Below are 18,357 nucleotides of genomic sequence, written 5' to 3' on the forward strand. Positions count from 1 at the left end.
CCCCATGCTTGCATCATTTTTTTCTGGGTACCCCAGTTTCTTCCCAAAAATATAATAGGAATTAAATTGTCTCTGATCAAAAATTAACCTTGGAATGAATTTTTGCGTGAACATATGTGGTATGCATTGGCGTAACCATAGCCCCGCAGACCCCGCAGTGGCGGGGAGGCGCTTAGAAAGTGTGGGCAACGGGGGGTCCGCGGGGCTATTGTTACTCGCTGCCGCCTGCCTGGACCTGCCGCTGCTGCTGTCTGCGGTCCCGTCTCGGCACTCCTTGCTTCGAGTCCTGCTAATGAAAAGTGACACACACAAAATGGCTGCCCCCATACAGCAGACAGTTTTTGAGGATGCTAGAGGAGGCGGCGGCCGCCTCTAGAATCCTTAAAAATGATCTGCTGTATAGGGGCAGCCATTTTGTGAGTGTCACTTTTCATTTGCAGCAGGAGCCAGGACCACAGACAAGACCGGCGGCAGATGCGGGAGGGGTAAGGCGCTGCCCAAAGATTATTTTTTTTGGGGGGGGGGGGGGGGGGGCGCTGCCAACATTTTTACAAATGTAATATTTACGCCACTGGTGGTATGGAGTATAGGGCCTAATTCAGCGAATTCAGAAATCAAGTGATTATTGAATGACTGAGCATGTGTACCATAAGCATTGCGCATGTGTGAGGGTGAATAGAGACAGAAAAAGCATATTAAAACGTAAACGCAATTTGACTGACAGTAAACCGGTGTTTGTAAGCATCAACCTGCCATTTTCTGGGTGTGTCAGAAGAAAATGCAGCTGTGCCCAGGCGTTTTCAGGGTGGGTCATCAGCCCTAGCTTTGTTTAGCCCATCTTAGCTGCAGATTGGCGGAAGCCTCAGCGCTATTCAATTTTCACAGACTTCAAAGTCTTTTCGATGTTTCAGAATTTGCTTATGGATCTGCGCGTGGATAGCAGTCTGCGTTAGTTTCGCATTTTTTATTCTTGTACAGGTGGAGGCCATTTACTCGCAGACAACTGCGACTTCTCAGATTAGTGACCCATGCTGAATTAGGCCCATAGACTGCAAGCTCCACTTAGCATTGGTTGATGCGAATGACCAAATATTCTAAAGCACTGCAGAATATGTGTGCGCTATATAAATAAATGGTAAAAAATAATGAAACCATACCTAGTCTGATCTTTGGCTTCCTTTATGTTTATAGCTGCTTTTTACATCCTTGCCACAGTTACAGGGCATTCCATGAAGCTATGTCTGATTCAACTGTCTTGCCTTCCCTGTCCAGTGTATATGACCTTGTTGTAAGTATATACATAAATCTCTGTCATCATTACCGTTGCTTCATCAACCAATGTACCATGGTTAAAGAAAATGAAAATAGAGTAGAAACAAGGCTGATAGACATCAAAAGACCGTTTTCCATCCTGCTGTATTCTCTGTGGGATTTCCTGGCATCCTCCTTACTACCGATAAGAGACTGAACATCAGATAAAAAGGGGAGTTTGTTCCTGGGAAAAAAAGAGAGAGGAAATTGTGTATCATGTATTAAGTTCTTCCCATAGAGCAGATATCTGCTAATATCCCAAATTGTCCTGTGAATACGGCCCTTGTCTCACACTAGTAACGTTTATCTTCATTTCAAATGTTGTAACTTGGAGGGGCATTATTGAAAATATCCCTAAAGGTCCATACACACTGGCCAATTTTGCCCAGCTTGTATGCTGACCGATGATGAGGAAAATTACTGGGCTGAAAAACGCTCAGTACATTCATGCTTTTTGCCCGTTTTGGTGATTTTCTCAGGGGTGGGTAGCTTTCCATAGCAGTACGCTATGGAAAGCCGTCCACTCCATTGCTCATCTGCTGGTAGTACCAGCGATGATGCGAGAGTGTGCATCCGTGCTCATCACAGCTCTGCCCCGTACACACTGAGCTGTTTTCAGCTCCAAGTCGCCCAGTGTGTATAGGCCTTCAGAAAGATAAATATGCATACAGAGACTTGTACATTCTGTAGTGACACAACCTAATTGGTGACATGTCCCCAGGTAAGGCCCTCCAAAGCTTTTTTTTTTTTAGCCTCAAGCTTTCCATAAAGTTCCTGGAATTCTGTTGGTTGACACAACGATTTTATAGAACTCAGCCTTGAATAGAAATATCTAGTAGCGGCATGGGCCTCAGATTTGCTCTCGCTGCTTCCTTGGAAGTTTCTTGGTAGGCCAACCTACAGTGAGGCCAAAAGATGCACTAGCTAGCACACGCAACTTGGCCTTGGTCCGCTCACCTCTGGCTCCTTCTCTGTATACCTATGGCCCTGCCTCCTCCTCCTCCCCACTGCATAGAGCTAGTCATGCGTGGCCTGCCTCTTCCACTGCATAATTTACACTTACCTGGGATGTCCCTGTCTCTCACTGCGGCACAGTTCCCCACCGATGCTGGCTGCTACCCCTCCTTCTCCTGCATGTGTGCTGTGCAACGGGGCATCATGATGTCACCTCGCACATTACATTCGCAAACAGTGCTGGGGCAGGGGGAGGATGCCCTCCAAATGACTGAGCGCCAAGCAGCTGGAGTTGCAGCCCTGCCTGCTCCCCCCAAGTCTGCGACACCCGCAGATAAATATGAACAGTGTGCAGTGCAGTCAGAAGACTACCAGTGGTAACTGGTAAGTAAGCACTGCAGCACTAAGCAGAATTATTCTAGATTAGTTTATCTTTGTGCCCTCTTGCCTCTACTGCTGGCTTCCTCGAATCCCCACCTACTGTTATGTGGGCTCCACCTATTATTAATTTGGTACCGCCCACATGAGGCCACTTCAAGACATTTTTCAGGGCCACTTTTAGTCCCCAATCCACCCCTGACGGGATGGTAATGCAACAAGAGGCTTCAATTACATAAAGGCTCTTCCTGCTGCACTAGGATGCAGCATCAGATCAAAGCACCCACTATCGGTGGCCTTGCAGAACCTATGGATCCCATGTGCGTTACATGTATAATAGTATATGTATAACAATGGCCCTTATTCTGATCGGTGCGGATATTCCCGAATTCTTACGGTGCGGTCCGCACGCCACGCTGTGCTGCCGCGTGCGGCCATCGTCCGTAGAAACGCCCACATGTCCTCCGCATTCGGACGGACTCACTCTTTAAGAACAGGGCGTGTTTACGGACGACATAAAAACCATGCGTGTGCGGGGGAAACACTCAGTTTCTGCACGGTATTACAGAGTATGCACGGGAATCCCGCATCCAAACGGATGGCAAGCGGTGCTTCCGCACGGAAGCGGTGTATTTACGCCAAACTACAAACTATTATGTCTATTCTGCAATACATCACATGACCCACTTATTCAATTACCTATCCTCATACAAAAATGCCTGTTTGGAATTGGAATCAATTAGATGCCAATATATCCTTACAAGCATGCCTAACACATGCATTGCACACATTAACCCTTACAGCAATTGAAGTGCAATGGTTTGTATTAGACCCTGTGTAAAATATTATAAACAATCTACACATATACTGTTTAATGTGCAAATAAAACCAACAACTTTGACCTTGCATAAAACATTTATTGATTAGAAAATTTAACATTTAAATATAAAAGGAAAAAAAAATAAATTATAACAGTAAATCTCGGAGGTCCTGTAGGTCGGCTATTAGGAGCCGCAAATGGTGGCCCATCCGCAGGAGGGCCCCACGCACCCCCTCATCTGCCGGTGTTGTGGCATCTGTGGGCATGTGAAAGGGGCAAAAATTAGTCATGATATTCATGCATACATTTCACATACTGCTACATAAATTGCAGAAATGCTCGGTGACATGTGTATATATATATATATATATATATATCTCTATATATATATATATATATGTAGAGAGATAGAGACACACATAGATAAATAGATATGACACATACATATATACATACATACATGCAAACTTATTTACTACATACTGTGTTTTTGTCCCTCTACCCTTTACTCTGCAGAAGACATAACAGTCATAGTGTTTCTTCTCATTCACAACCCACCCATGACTAACCAATGACAAGCATGTCATGGCCTCCGTCAATAAGAACTTGTCACAATCTCCTCAGTCTAAGTTCAGTGATGGTTCGTGGCATGGGAGTTATGCAAATGTCAGGAATGCACAGTACACATCCTCCAAATCATAATTCAGTCTAAACCAACCTACAATTCTGTGAGGGCAAAAAAACAATCTGAACTACAGGGGGTGTTTAGGTAGAGGAGGCTCCAGGGACACTGGCAATTTGTGACTCCATTCCAAGGTAGGCCGGCCCATACTCCATTTATAGCATACATCATATAGTTTATAAATAACATTCAACAAAAAGATACATTCCACTATATGATGGGTCAGAATCGACGCTTGCAGCAGGTGAATTTAATCCACAAATGTTACACTCATCCCTTTACTCCCGGATCCTGTTTAACTACACCGGTTATGTGGCAGTCAAAATGGAGCTCCAAGCCATCCCACAAACCTGTGTAATTCAGAGGTGTCCTGGATGAAAGGGATGCCTTGGACACCCCATCTAACCCGTACCTGTATCTGTAGCTACCCACTTTGGGTTCTGTATTAATAGTATTCTAACAAAATTTACCATCACCAGTGCTACATAACAAATACCAGTACAACTACTTCATGAATGATGCATTATGTATACATACCGATTTGTTGGTCCTCCGGCGCCTCACACGCCTCCTCCCCCTCGGATTCGGCCAACTCCGGGGCAACCGTGGCCTCCTCAGCCCCCTCCTCCGCCACCTCCTCCGCCACCATCAGCTCCTCCACCTCCTCCTCCGCCACCACCACCTCCTCCACCACCACCACCTCCTCCACCTCCTCCACCTCCTCCACCTCCTCCTCCGCCACCAACACCTCCTCCACCTCCTCCTCCGCCACCAACTCCTCTTCCACCTCCTCCACCACCACCTCCTCAGGCACCTCCTCCTCCTCCTCCACCACCTCCTCCACCACATACTCCTCCACCTCCTCCACCATCTCCTCCACCTCCTCCACCATCTGCTCCTCCTCCTCCTCCACTTGCTCCTCCTCCACCATCGGCGGCACCTCCTCATCAGGCTCTTGCCCCTCCTCCTCGGCCTGGCCTGCCTCGGCCTGTTCACGTGCCTGTCGTGCTGTGGCTCGTGCTGTGTGGAAGAAACCAAAATCATGGTCAATGTAGGGTCATTGGGGCACATGTATTAATCCATAACAAGACATACATGGAAGGGTGATAATGTTGGCAAACGATGTTTGAAAGTAGCTCCTTACTGTTAATGGACTCCAAAGTGTGACATTTAAGTTATTATGTGATTGTTAGTAATTTGTTCAATCATTACAACCCTGGCATTTATCAATGTTTAACACATATTAGATCTGGCACATTGTATGCATCAGAATCATGAATGCTATGTAATTACATATAAAAGGCACATGACTGCATGTTAACCAGGAAGAAGCACACATAACAGTCTATGGACTTTTAAACCCATGGACACCCACTTATCATGAGACAATTGTTATAGTTTATATATGCTATGATGTCAGTGCGAAATTTCATAGCTAAAATACTCACAATCAGCTATCTCCCTCCTAATCTGGTGGAGAAGCTGGGGCTGGCGCCTGCGGAGGTCTGACCACCGCCTCTCTAGCTGGCCGATGGTCCTCCGCACCCGAGTGCGGGCGAAAATGCGGCGCCCTGCCGCAGCATAGGCCCGCCGCTTCTGGCCATTTGTTATGAAGGGCCCTGCACGGCCCAGCCTTGTCTCCATGACGGAGACCAGAGCCCTCAGTTCCGCAGGCGAAAACGGCTCTGCCCTGCGTGTCTCCGCCATGTTAACAATGGCATCAATCAACCAATCATGTGGTGGCATTGGTTTATCACAGTTATTTCTGTTAATAACTTTATTGTTCATCTTGACATGAACAGCGTCTCTGCGCCAACACAAATGGTGACAAATTCGCATGCCTTCAAAACGGTAGTGCTGATGTATGGCAATGAACAAATCTGATATATATAAAACACAGTGTGTATGCACTTTGCAAATCCAATAACGCCTCGCTCCGCCAAGCAACGCGTGCTATAGCTTAGCAACGCCTAGCTGTACTTAGCATTACTTACTCTATGCATCTATGTGTATGCATACATTTATGTTTAAAAGACACATACACATACTTGCAGGTATCCTGAGTCCAGCATTATACACCAGCGCTGGCTGCCTGCCTGCCTGCCTGGCTGCCTGCCTGGCTGCCTGGCTGCCTGCCTGCCTGCCTGCCTGCCTGCCTGGCTGCCTGCCTGGCTGCCTGCCTGGCTGCCTGCCTGCCTGGCTGGCTGCTCCTTGAAATTTTTAAACATGTTAATAAATTCCAATATCATATATATATATATATATATATATATATATGCAAACAAATCATACATCAACACAGAAAAAAGTCCCCACCACATTAGAGAATAAATCAATGTACTCACCAGACATCAAGGATAGTATCAACTACAATAATGAAGATAGAACAAACACATAAGATCCCTTGCACAAGGTATAATAATGAGCACCTATATTGTACTTCCACCAAAACTAAGCACATATGATAAATATCTACTATTTCTTTGCCATTAGGAGGGCAGGCTGGCTAATTGTCGTTTTGTAACACTGACAACTAACACACTGTACTTATTTGAAGGGGTGATTTTTACAACAATTGGTGTGTTCTGGTCAACTATATAAAATGTACCTGAAGAATCTTTGCGCCACAGAGTCCCGCAGCTGGTATCCCCTCCGGCATTCAGGGGCGCGGGATGGGCGCATGGGCGGATCTTGCGGCTCAGATGGAACCTCCCACTCATCAAAGGGTATCTCACGCCGCACAGCAATGTTATGGAAAAATACACACAGGCCCACGATCCTCGACACCATTTCAGGCGCATACTGTAAGTCACCACCAGTGCGGTGGAGCACTCTAAATCGACCCTTTAAAAGGCCAATTGAGCGCTCCACCACTTGCCTGGTGGCAACATGCGCCCGATTGAATGCCTCCTGTGGGCCTGGTGCTGGTGAGCTGTACGGCGTAATTAGCCAGGGCGTACATGGGTAACCGGAGTCACCCAGAACCCACGCATCACGGCCTTCCAGCTCTTGTAGTCTTTGCCAAATCCCAGTTTGTCGGATGACATGAGAGTCATGGGCACTTCCGGGAAACTTCGAGTTGAAGGCGAGAATTTCCATGGATGGGCCACATACCACCATCACATTCAGTGAGTGGAACAATTTTCGGTTCCTATATATCTTCTCACTTCGAGATGGAGGCACAAATGGTACATGGGTGCCATCCACAGCCCCTATCACATTAGGGAAGCCAGCAATTTGATGGAAGGCCTGCTGGCTTCTGCGCAGGGTCTCAGTGGCAAATGTCATGGCCATGAAGTGCCCCTTGCGCCTAAACATGGCCGACGTCACACGCCTCAGGATTTGGCAGAAGGCCGGCTGAGATATTCCAGCAAGTACTGCCACTACTTGTTGGAATGATCCTGAGGCGCAGAAATGCAACACCGCCAGCAGCTGTGTGTGAGGCGGAATTGCTGTCGTGATCCCGTGAAGAGGTTCCAGATCACTCTCAATTAACGAGAGCAGATCCAGAATGACATGTGGCGGTAACCGGTACCTAGTAAGTACCTCATCATCGGGCATATCAAACAGAGTCACCCGTGTGCGATAGATTCTAGCACGTCCTGGCCTCCTTGGGCGACGAGTGGGGAGAGCCGCAAGTGCCCTTAGCCTCCATTCCATTAATGCCATCATTGCTTCAGCAACCTATAAAGAAATGAACATAAATAATGATGCACCTATGCACATAATGGCCATATCCGACAACAAATAGATTTGTAGGCTTCAATACGTACAATAGATGGCCGCCCCGTCAAATAGCGAAGATCCATTTGACTCTATAATGATGTAACAATAATATGAACTCAATACACACCGTCCTAAACACACAGATGCTTACAACATCGAACTACTAAACACTACTTGAGTATCAAAGGTGTCTGCATTTGTTGCCGACATCATGTACTCTGACACATTTCACCTATTGCTGGGACATGTTGTCCTGCAATAGATGGACACACACAGGTTTAAGACCTGTGAGTGAAATAGTGAACATGTGACATGTTGCAATAATGCTACAAACACTTTGCTGGCCCAACAATCTGTAGTCAGTGAGGCAATGGTGCATACATTCATACACTTACATTGTTAATGGATATCATATCTACAAGAACCATGGAAGAGCTTACCTTAGACCCTGACAAGTACAGATCTGGAGACAAATGATTCTAGCAGCAATTCACTATTTATAGGCCTCTCACATGTGTTGTCTATAACAGTAGTGATGAGTATTGCATGACTTGTGGCCTGGATTTTCTAAGGAATTGGGCTACTTTTAGATTGCAATCAAACTCAACAATACCACAGTAGTCATGAACCAAATGTCATGTCATGCTACCAAATAGCATGTATATTGTGCGATAGTCACAGGTGTATCAGAATATTCTATGCAATGTTCGAATTGGTGACCAATATTTCATGTAGAAGTTTCGCCAGGTTTTACACAATGGAATTTCCGCAACGTATGCGGCGCGAAAAAACCACGCCCTACGCTCGCGCACGGAACGCAGCTGCCGCTGATGTACGCCAAACAGGATACACAAACAGTATATAAAGGTGTATTAGAATGTGACAAAGTTGCTGCTAACATGTCTGGATCCCAATCAGAGGTGGACCAAGAGTTGCAGCTACTTTTTGAAAGGATGGACTCCAGCACCTCCTATGTGCCACTACACAGGCAGCCAGTGGGAAATGCTGAGGCTGCTGGCCCTTCTCCAGCAGGGCAACCTGCACCTGGCCCTTCTCCAGCAGGGCAACCTGCACCTGGGCCTTCTACAGCAGGGCAACCTGCACCTGGCCCTTCTACAGCAGGGCAACCTGCACCTGGCCCTTCTACAGCAGGGCAACCTGCAGCTGCCTCATATGCAGCCTCAGCAGAATCATTTGGAACACAACCGGGGACTTCACAAGATACTACCATGGCCAGCACTTCAAGTACAGCGACACGTGCCAGTGGGCGTGGCCATGGACGTGGCAAGGGGAAAAAGAGGCCAACAGAGGAACCAAGTTCCAGAAATAAGGCATATGAAGCACAGGAGCTTGCCATCCTGGTTCCGCGAGCACGTGATTGGATTGAGTGTCCACCGGAGAAGCTGACACACACACGCAGATGGAAGATTTGGGAAGACATAACGGCAGAGATTAATGAAGTGGCGCCACAAGTTCGTGAGACGGAGCACGTCAAGAAGAGGCAAGTTGTTTTGTGATACATGTGCCCAGTAATGGACAAGTAATGTTTGAATTCATGCTTAGATGGATTTGGCAAATGGCCGGTGAGGTTGGTACGATACACAGACATTATTGCCATGTTATTTAGTTGAGAGTTAGAGTAGGGTGAGTGTGAATGTGTATTGTAACGGTTGATATCATAGTTGAATGTAATGTCATGTTTTTGACATGAATCACATGTCGTAATATGTAGCACAGAGCAATGGCTGCAACATCAAGCATCTGGAGTGACATGTATTAATATGTCAACTTACATTGCAGGTGGCACGACTTCAAAACCAACCTGAAGAGGAAGATGACCAAGCGGTGGGAACACAGCCAGAGATCTGGGGCCGGGCCCATGCCATCAGGGCTAGAGTTCACCCCCCTGGAGTTGATGGCCGAGAGCTGTGTAGCAGTTGAGGAGGTCAGGGGGGTGAGCACGATGGATAGCGAGGCCCCAGCTGAAGTGTTTGCGTCTTTTCTGGAAGGTAAATATTTGTCATGCCATAAGCTTGTGCAAGTAATTATCTTAGAATGTGTCCTAATTGTGTTTATCATTTTCAACAGACACCCCACTGCTTGGTGAAGAGTCTTCTCAGGAGGTGGAGGAGTCCGTGCCACCTGGCCCCAGTGGTAGGCGTGTGCAGCAGCAGCCAGCGGCCCAAGCCGATTATGCCAGCTTGGCCCAGATGCTTGGGAACATTAACCAGCAGGGAGAGTTGGCATCAGAACAGATGCGTAGGACCGAGGAGATCATGGCGAGCTTGGTCAGCACCCAGCAGTCCATCGCTGGGAGCATGCAGTCCATGGCTGAGGCGCATCAGGCCATGGCTGAGGCGCATCAGGCCATGGCTGCAAGTGCTCAGGTGCTGGCCGAGCAAGCCACGCGTCAAAATGATCTCCTCCTCCACCATAATGAGCTTATGGTGGAGCTAGTTAACAGCAATAGGGTCCTAATGTCATCTGTTTCTGGTGCATTACCACCTGCAACACTCCCTGCTGGCAGGAGGGGTAGACCATCCACCCCCTCACCAGCATCTGCTCCACCTGCCCCAGCATCTGGCCGTGGCCGAAGAGCTGCTGCACAGGCCAAGGAGCCTACCAAGGGCAAACGTGCTCGCAAATGAACTTGTGGCTGCATTAATCTCCACCGTTATGTGGTCCCAACTCTTTCATTCTGCTGTGTGTGTCAGCTTCTTGTGTCCAATCACGTGCTGAGGGTAACCAGATGAGCCCTTGCTTCATATGTCATTTTTGGTTCCCCTGTTGGCCTCTTTTGCCTGCCATTACTGTCAGCTGTACTTGAAGTGATGTTGCTAAGTCCCTTTGTGTTCCAAATGATTCTGCTGTGGCTATGAATGTGTGCAATTATATTTATTTTGGATTCTAAGTTATTTTGGTACATTCCTGCCATGGTTTTTGTTATTATTTTTTTTTCATTTTTTTATTGCCTCACAGTTTAATTGGCTGTGAAATGTATTTAAATAAATTTCTTTACTTTACCAAAATTGTGTGGTTTAATTAGTACATGTAGAATACACATGTGTATTGATAGGATTAATATTCAGTGATGTCCATTCTTAGCAGTTTAAAAGTGTGGGACAAGTACAGCATATGTGTGTGTTTAGTAAAGGTTCCTTGAAGCAGCAATAGTTTCAATTAAAGCACTGACAAGCGTCCTATTAGTGAGTAATGAGTAAAGGAGTGGATTGTATTGGGTTCAGGTGTTAATGCTTGTAGTCATTAGGCGTTCCGTTCGCCTACCGCAAGGCCGAGTGGTTTCCGCAAAGCAATACTTCACTTATGGACAACGCACATTTCTATCGGTTTGGGTCGCGTGCATTCGGAGTCCTATCCGAATGCACGCCCCCCAACATAAGTGTACTCCCCCGTGTCCGCCCATGTTTCCTCCCAGTTTTGCCCACTTTGAAACTACGCCCATGTGTCATTCCGCATGACGTCCATAATACGCCCATATTTGCAGACTGATTGCGGTGCACAGTTTTGTACGGGATTTGCCCGAACAGGTACGGAGTCCATGCGTGGCACATGCGCGTAGCGGTCTCCATGCATGCGCAGACGTCGTAAAAACGCGATCCGAAAGTATGCGGAAAAGTACGCATCAATCAGAATAAGGGCCAATGTGTAGATAAAATACAGTATATAGTAGTAAAATACAGTAATTCCACTTAGCCCTATAGAGTGGGGATTGATGGAACAGTGGAGGTGGATCATTATTCCCCTATCCCTTCTCCCTTGTTCCTTTGAAACCCAGTGGAGGTGGCACAGCTAGCCAGAAGCACTACTGGTCTTTAAAAACATAAAATATAAAAGGAGCAAATGAAAACACTGCCTTCTATTTATAATCTAATTCAGACGCCTTACCTGTGCACATTTGCAATAATATGATGAGGCATCTACTGTCAGAGGAAGTAAGATACAGGAAAGGCATTAGTAATCACATCATACCTGCGGGATAAACGCTTAAGTATGTCTGCTGCTACAGCAAGAAAATGAAGAACAAAAAGACAACAAAAAAGAAACAAAAAACTAAATAAAATATTGTAAAACCAAAATATTATTTTAATTCCTTAATACCTATGTGAATTGTTTATCTTGGTTTTACCTGGGAAAATATTTTTCTGCTTTTAATACCACTTTCACACTGCCTAAACGTTTTAAAAAATGGTATTTTAAAACGGTATTTAAAACGGGTCTGAGCCTTGACATTGCAGTAGATTGCCGTTTTAAATACCATTTAAATACCATTCACATCAGTCAACCCGTTTTAATCCCCTCAACACGTTTCAAGGCAGAATGCAGGGGACAGCCTATCACAGGTCTGTAATCTGTTGTTTTTTGCTAAATACCATTTCAGAGCCATTCTCACTACATAAAAAACGGCTCGAAATGTGTAGGACTCTGCTTTTTAAACATTTTAAAATACCAGTTATCTTTAACCGGTAAATCAACTCTGTCACTTTCCCACTGCAGCCTTAAACATGTTGAAATGTGAAAAAAAAAACGGCAATATACTGTTTTACAAGTGCGGTGTTAAAGGGGTATTAGTGTTTCTGTATTATTTTTATGCATGTTTTACTACAAAACATAGAATTCAATGAAAGATAAGAATCACTTGGCCCATCTATTCTGCGTTAAAGACATGTGCACGCAAATACTTACACACTAGGATGTGTTTGTGTTGGGAGCCACTGTATTTTTTGATTGTGTGAAGAGTACCCAGAGGAAACCCATACAAGCACAGGGAGAATGTACAAACTCCACACAGTTAGGGTCATGTTGGGAATTGGTCTGTCTGTCTGTATCCTGATGGTCAAAATCCTGACCATAAATACCCTATAAAGTTCAGTGTTATAATATAATAATCAATGTTAATGCTAATGTTTGTAAGTGTTACTGCTGTCCAGAAATTAATAGAGACACCCACTGGACTCACTCACAATTGCATACACATTAGTGGATTATGAGTCTGATTCAGCTTTGTTAGCAAAGCAAAAAAGCACACAACTGTGCAAAATCATGTTGCACTACAGGTGGTACAGATGCAACATGTGCAAGTAGGCAGATTTAAATACCTCCCAACTTCTGTGCCTAACAAATAGGGACACTCGCGCGGCGAGCGTCCGAAAAAGAGGTGGGGCATATGCAAATGAGGGTGCGTTTATGCTAATTAGCTGCAACCTCATTTTCATAGGAGAATAGACGCTGTGCGCATGCGCACAGCGTCTATTCTACTAGATTGGGGGTCTCCCAACTGCCACCCCCCGCAGCGGGACAATGCCTGCTGTGGGTGGGACAGCGGGACAGGACCGAAAATCGGGACTGTCCCGCTTTAATCGCGACAGTTGGGAGGTATGGATTTAGGTGGGGTGTGTTCAAAGTGAAATCTAAATTGAAGTTTAAGAATAAAGCAGCCAGTATTTACCCTTCACCCACTACTGTATCCAGCTTCCTACGCTGACTGCTCTAATCCAGTGGGCAGAGCTTGTTGGAGGCTGGTGAGGAGCAGTAAATAGAGCTACCATGGTGATTGAACCAGTAATTTTTCAAGCTGGAACTAAACCAATCATGGTACACTCAGGGCCAGCCACTAAGTGCCTGGAGGAGCCTCGGTTAGCACTGGAAAAATTCTCTATTATTTTTCTTTAAAAGACAAAGTATAATAATGCTTTTTAGAGGCTCCTGGTCATGCCATCCCAGTGGGATAACTGAGACTATGGTTCCCCACCCCTTGAATCTGCCTCTACTGCTCCATGTGCTATAGGATGCATCTCAACTACAACAAAAGACACAAGAAGGCCTCAATTCCAGCTTAAACTGGCCATACACTAGTGCGATTTGGCCACTTGTCATCCGATATCGATGGATCGAGCCAAGAAATCGGATGAAATGTGGCAAAACATATTTGTTTTGATTCCGATTCCGATCCGATGTGCGGCCCCATGCACATTGGAGTTGGAGGTGCTGCACATAAGTCGGATCGGACAGCTTCCGGCAGTGGTGAATGGGAATCTCCTATATATTTGGCTACATCTGTCACTCAAAGTGGGTGTCTGTGTCTATAATGCTCTGTTCCTGGACTTTCCTCTTAATGTGTGATTGCCTTCATCTGTGCTGAACACCTTTCTGAGAAATTAACCTGTTTAAAACAGGTGATGGCAATCATAAATTAAGGGGAAGTCTAGAAACAGAGCATTGTGTCCCTCCTGGAGAGGGTCATGTTGGGAGGTATGTGACAGAGAACCAGCCCAGATTCGCTGCAAAAAGAACCCCCCCACGACCCCTCCCGCAATTCGCGGCATAACCACCACCCCGCGCCCCCCCCCCCTCCCGCGAATCGCTGTAAACCCTCCCCCCCTGACCCCCCCCCCCCCCGATTCGCGGAAAAAACACCCCCCCGCGACCTCCCTCCCGCGATTCGCGGCAAAAAGGACCCCCCCCCGCGACCCCCCCTTGCACGATTGGCGGCACCCCCCCTGCGACCCCCCTCCCGCGATTCGCGGCACCCCCCCCCCCCGCAATTCGCAGCAGCCCCAGGATTAAATGGCACATGCAAAACACTGACATGGCTATGGTCGACAATGAAAAAGGTTGACATGAGTTTTTGAAGATTTATTTTTAATTTTTTTAATTTTTTCATATTCATTGTCATGTGTCCACATGGACACCAATGAAGTGGAACACTTATGTCAACATTTACATGTGTTGACCTTTCTGTGTTGATTTTTTCTTGTGGCGCCCCCCCTCCGATCAGCTATTTAAGCACTGCGGGCGCTTTGCCCGCGGTGCTTAAAGGGTTAAACGGCCACGATCGGCGAACTCACCGCTCGTGGCCGTGAGAGCAGGTACCTGGCTGTAATATACAGCCATTACCTGCTCTCTTTCAAGCCAGCTCACTCCGTGAGCTGGCTTGATTCCCCCGCAACCGTCATATGACGTGTACATGTACGTCATATGTCGGGAAGGGGTTAAGGGGCATCAGCTGTGACTTCTCCCCTCGGAGAAGTCGCAGTAGTATATGGGGGCCTTTAGAATCAAGCCTTATGAGGAGGGATCCATTCTATCTCTCACAAGATCTCGACTCCCATTAGGGCTGCTTCCATAAATTTCCCTGGCTGGTTTTCCATCCCATTACGCCCCTGGGTTTCTACATAGAAACTTTGGGCATACTGTAGTCTGTCTCTCCCCCATTGGAAAAATGGTTTAAACAACATTGATTTGTCACTATGCTTCTTGGGAGTCCATGACACTTCTTTTGGGTGCTCCTGATGTTTAGTTTGTGTCTTTCATACTATTTTTTTTACTTTGTCCTTTCAATTGCCACTTTGAATTGTATTTTCTCCTTTTATTGTATTTTTCGACTGTGATTGATGATTTCCTCCCTTCCCCTCCCATTCTATATATATATTTTTGCTAACATTTTAATAAACACTACTGATAAAAAAACATATTGAAACAATGAAGGGATATTGCACAAACCAAATGGCGACCCCAGATATGTGAATATTGAAACCAGTTTCAACACCCTTTTTAATTCAGAGGAGGTTATAAGACCCTCTGAGGACAGTCTTGGAGAAAGCATTGGCCATCTGATCTGATTAAAGACTTTTTTTATTCAGATCCCTATTCGTGTTACGTGGGTGTAACGCCCATCCTTCTTTGGGAAAAAATCTAATTTATTTGTTTACTATCTTGATAAAGCAATCAAAACTAAAATACACAAGTAAGGTATCAGCAAACTTCTAGCAAAATACATCAGAAAAATAAGGTAATAATGGCACAAGTGATCTAACCAGATAAAGAAAGCTGCACAAAAGTCTTAATACAATGTTGTCCCCATTCAAAATTACTATCTACACAAACTTTAACAGGATACGCTGGTCATTGGGTCACCAGCAAGTTGTTAGACAGTCATTATGTCGACACCATTAGGTCGACATGCATTTAGCTCAACATGTAGACTCATGTAGACCTTCCTGCATGTCGACCTAGACACATGTCGACCTAAATGCATGTCGACCTAATGGTGTCGATCTTATGACTGTTTAACAACTTGCTGGTGACCAACTGATCCACACCCTCTTCAACAGAGACTTGATGGCTAGAGACACAAGATATGGTGAGGTCTGATGGCTGGAGACACAAGGTAGAGTGAGGCTTGATGGGTGGAGACACACAAGGACAGCTGGAGAAACTGATACCCTCTACCTTTCCAGTAACCCACTGTCAGAAAGCCAACCCATTCAGGGAATACATGGCCCATTCTCGGGTGAATTAGTGGTAATTGGCCATCAATGGTCCATTTGAAAATATATTTCATTATTCATGCAGAAAATTGTTTACAACAGTGATTAATTCAGCCCTGATTTCAGGTTGTTAAAGATGTAATGAATGGGTTCTTGTATTGGTTATCAGATCTTTGTGCCTTTATTGATGATGTTTGGGTGGCCAGGAAATTTTAACTTGCTATGAGAACAAAGGAAAGAGCCTATGTGCTTTAACATTGTAAGACCCAATCAGCCACCTCTTCTCTGGGGCTACCCATGCAATGTGGGTAATAAATAAGTGCAATTAATTATTCTCATGTCGGAGACATTGATCAAACATAGAAATAAGTAATTACGGTTACTTCTGTTTTCAAACAATTCAGTCCCAATACATTCCTGGACCCTTGAATCCATATTTATATTTCATTGACAATTATGATTAAAACTTAATGCAGTTATTAAATGCGTTAGTGCCCCTTCCACTGTTACAAAGCAAGTGCTTGACCCTGATAGCTCATGCCTAAAGATGGTCCGATGATCCTTATTGTAGCCCATGGACTATTGAATAGAGGATTTATTCTGAGAGGTATCATTCAGATCCCTCTCCATTACTAATGCATGTGCTGACTGATTGCCCCTCGTGGTTCACCACAGCTGGTGAAAGCTATCACTCTGCTTCCAGCTGTTCACTGGAAAGGGCTGTTACCTGGCTAGGGCCGAATGGTCAATTCCTATGAAAATATACAGCACACAATGCTGGGCATGTCCCCACAGTGATGAAAGAGGGAGGCGTGTCTTGCAATACTGGCATTTTGTGAGGCTATGCCACCTTTTCACAATTCACTATCGATCTATGTTAGGAGGTATGTATATATGCCCCTAAAACAGCTCTTATTACCTGTCAGCTGTCACTGGTTTGTTTGACATTTTTGCTGTAGAGGTGAACACAGATTTGTGGGCAAAGTCTATTGATAGCTTAAGCTACTGTTAAAAATGTACTTTGCACGTCTTGTGCGATGCACAGTTCAATCAAAGACAAAGGTTCTCAAACGCTGTCCTCAGGACCCCACACAAGTCATGTTTTCCAGGTCACCTGTGGATTTTTTAAATATGACACAGTGCTCCTCCGTGTGACCTGTAAAACATGACCTGTGTGGGATCCTAAGGACTAAGGGGGTTATTCTAATTCAATCAATCCCCCGCGCGTTCGCACGGTGGACCGATTGTTCAGCTGCTGTGTGCGAGCGCCCACAGCGATCGCACACAGAAGTCGGGGCAGGGGGCATGGAGAGGCGTGGGGCGGGCCAGGTAATTTGCCTATGGGAAAGCCCAGCATTTCATGGGTGTTCCCATGAGAATGCTGGGTGTTCCCATGGTAATTCCCTTGATGGTGCGGGGTCAGCTACCTGCCTTCTTCCCACACAGGGCACTCGCAGGCCTGAGACACCATAGACCAGATCGGCGAGCATTGAATGATTTCTCCCCCGCACCCAAGGCTGCGAATGGATGATTATCCAAATTATCCATTCGCATGCCTGCAGGGATCGGGGGTGGCGGGCGGCCGCTGAGGGACTTACAAGGCTGCAAAATTCGCAGCCTTGCGGGTCAACCAGAATAAGGACCTAAGTTTGATCTAAGTCAACTAGATAGGATTTTCCGAGCGGCAATGTAAAAATATCCTGCAAAGTCTGTGGAACATTACTGAGCAAGGTTACAGCTCAAAACTTGCTCCTGAATGAATCCCCTGCTTACTGTTCTGATTGCAGAGAAATGATGCTATATATATGCACCTGTCACTCAGGCAGCAGCTTCTTTTCTGGTACATAGCATTTTTAGCAGCTATTCACTACATAGGAACCTCAGCCTAAAAACGACTAGTTCTCTGTTTGAGCAGTCTCAGTGTGACGCCCAAAGCTGCAGACCCTTCATTTTCTGTTACAGTCAGACTTTAATCTGTGCAAGAGCAAATTGCTAGAATCTGTGGTCTGGGACTCGATTCAATGACAACCTGTGGCAGGAGGAGCTAGGATTTCAAAGTAATGTTCTTATTTTATCCAGGAAAATTACAGAGCGGAGAACAGGCAGCACAATCTGCTCAGTGTCAAAATAATGAGCTAGTCAATGCCACAAGTTACACTGGCAACCCTGTAATATATACTGAGGGTAAATGCAGTCTG

This window comes from Crinia signifera, chromosome 1 (assembly GCF_055691185.1).
Source record: "Crinia signifera chromosome 1, ASM5569118v1, whole genome shotgun sequence".
Lineage (NCBI taxonomy): Eukaryota > Metazoa > Chordata > Amphibia > Anura > Myobatrachidae > Crinia > Crinia signifera.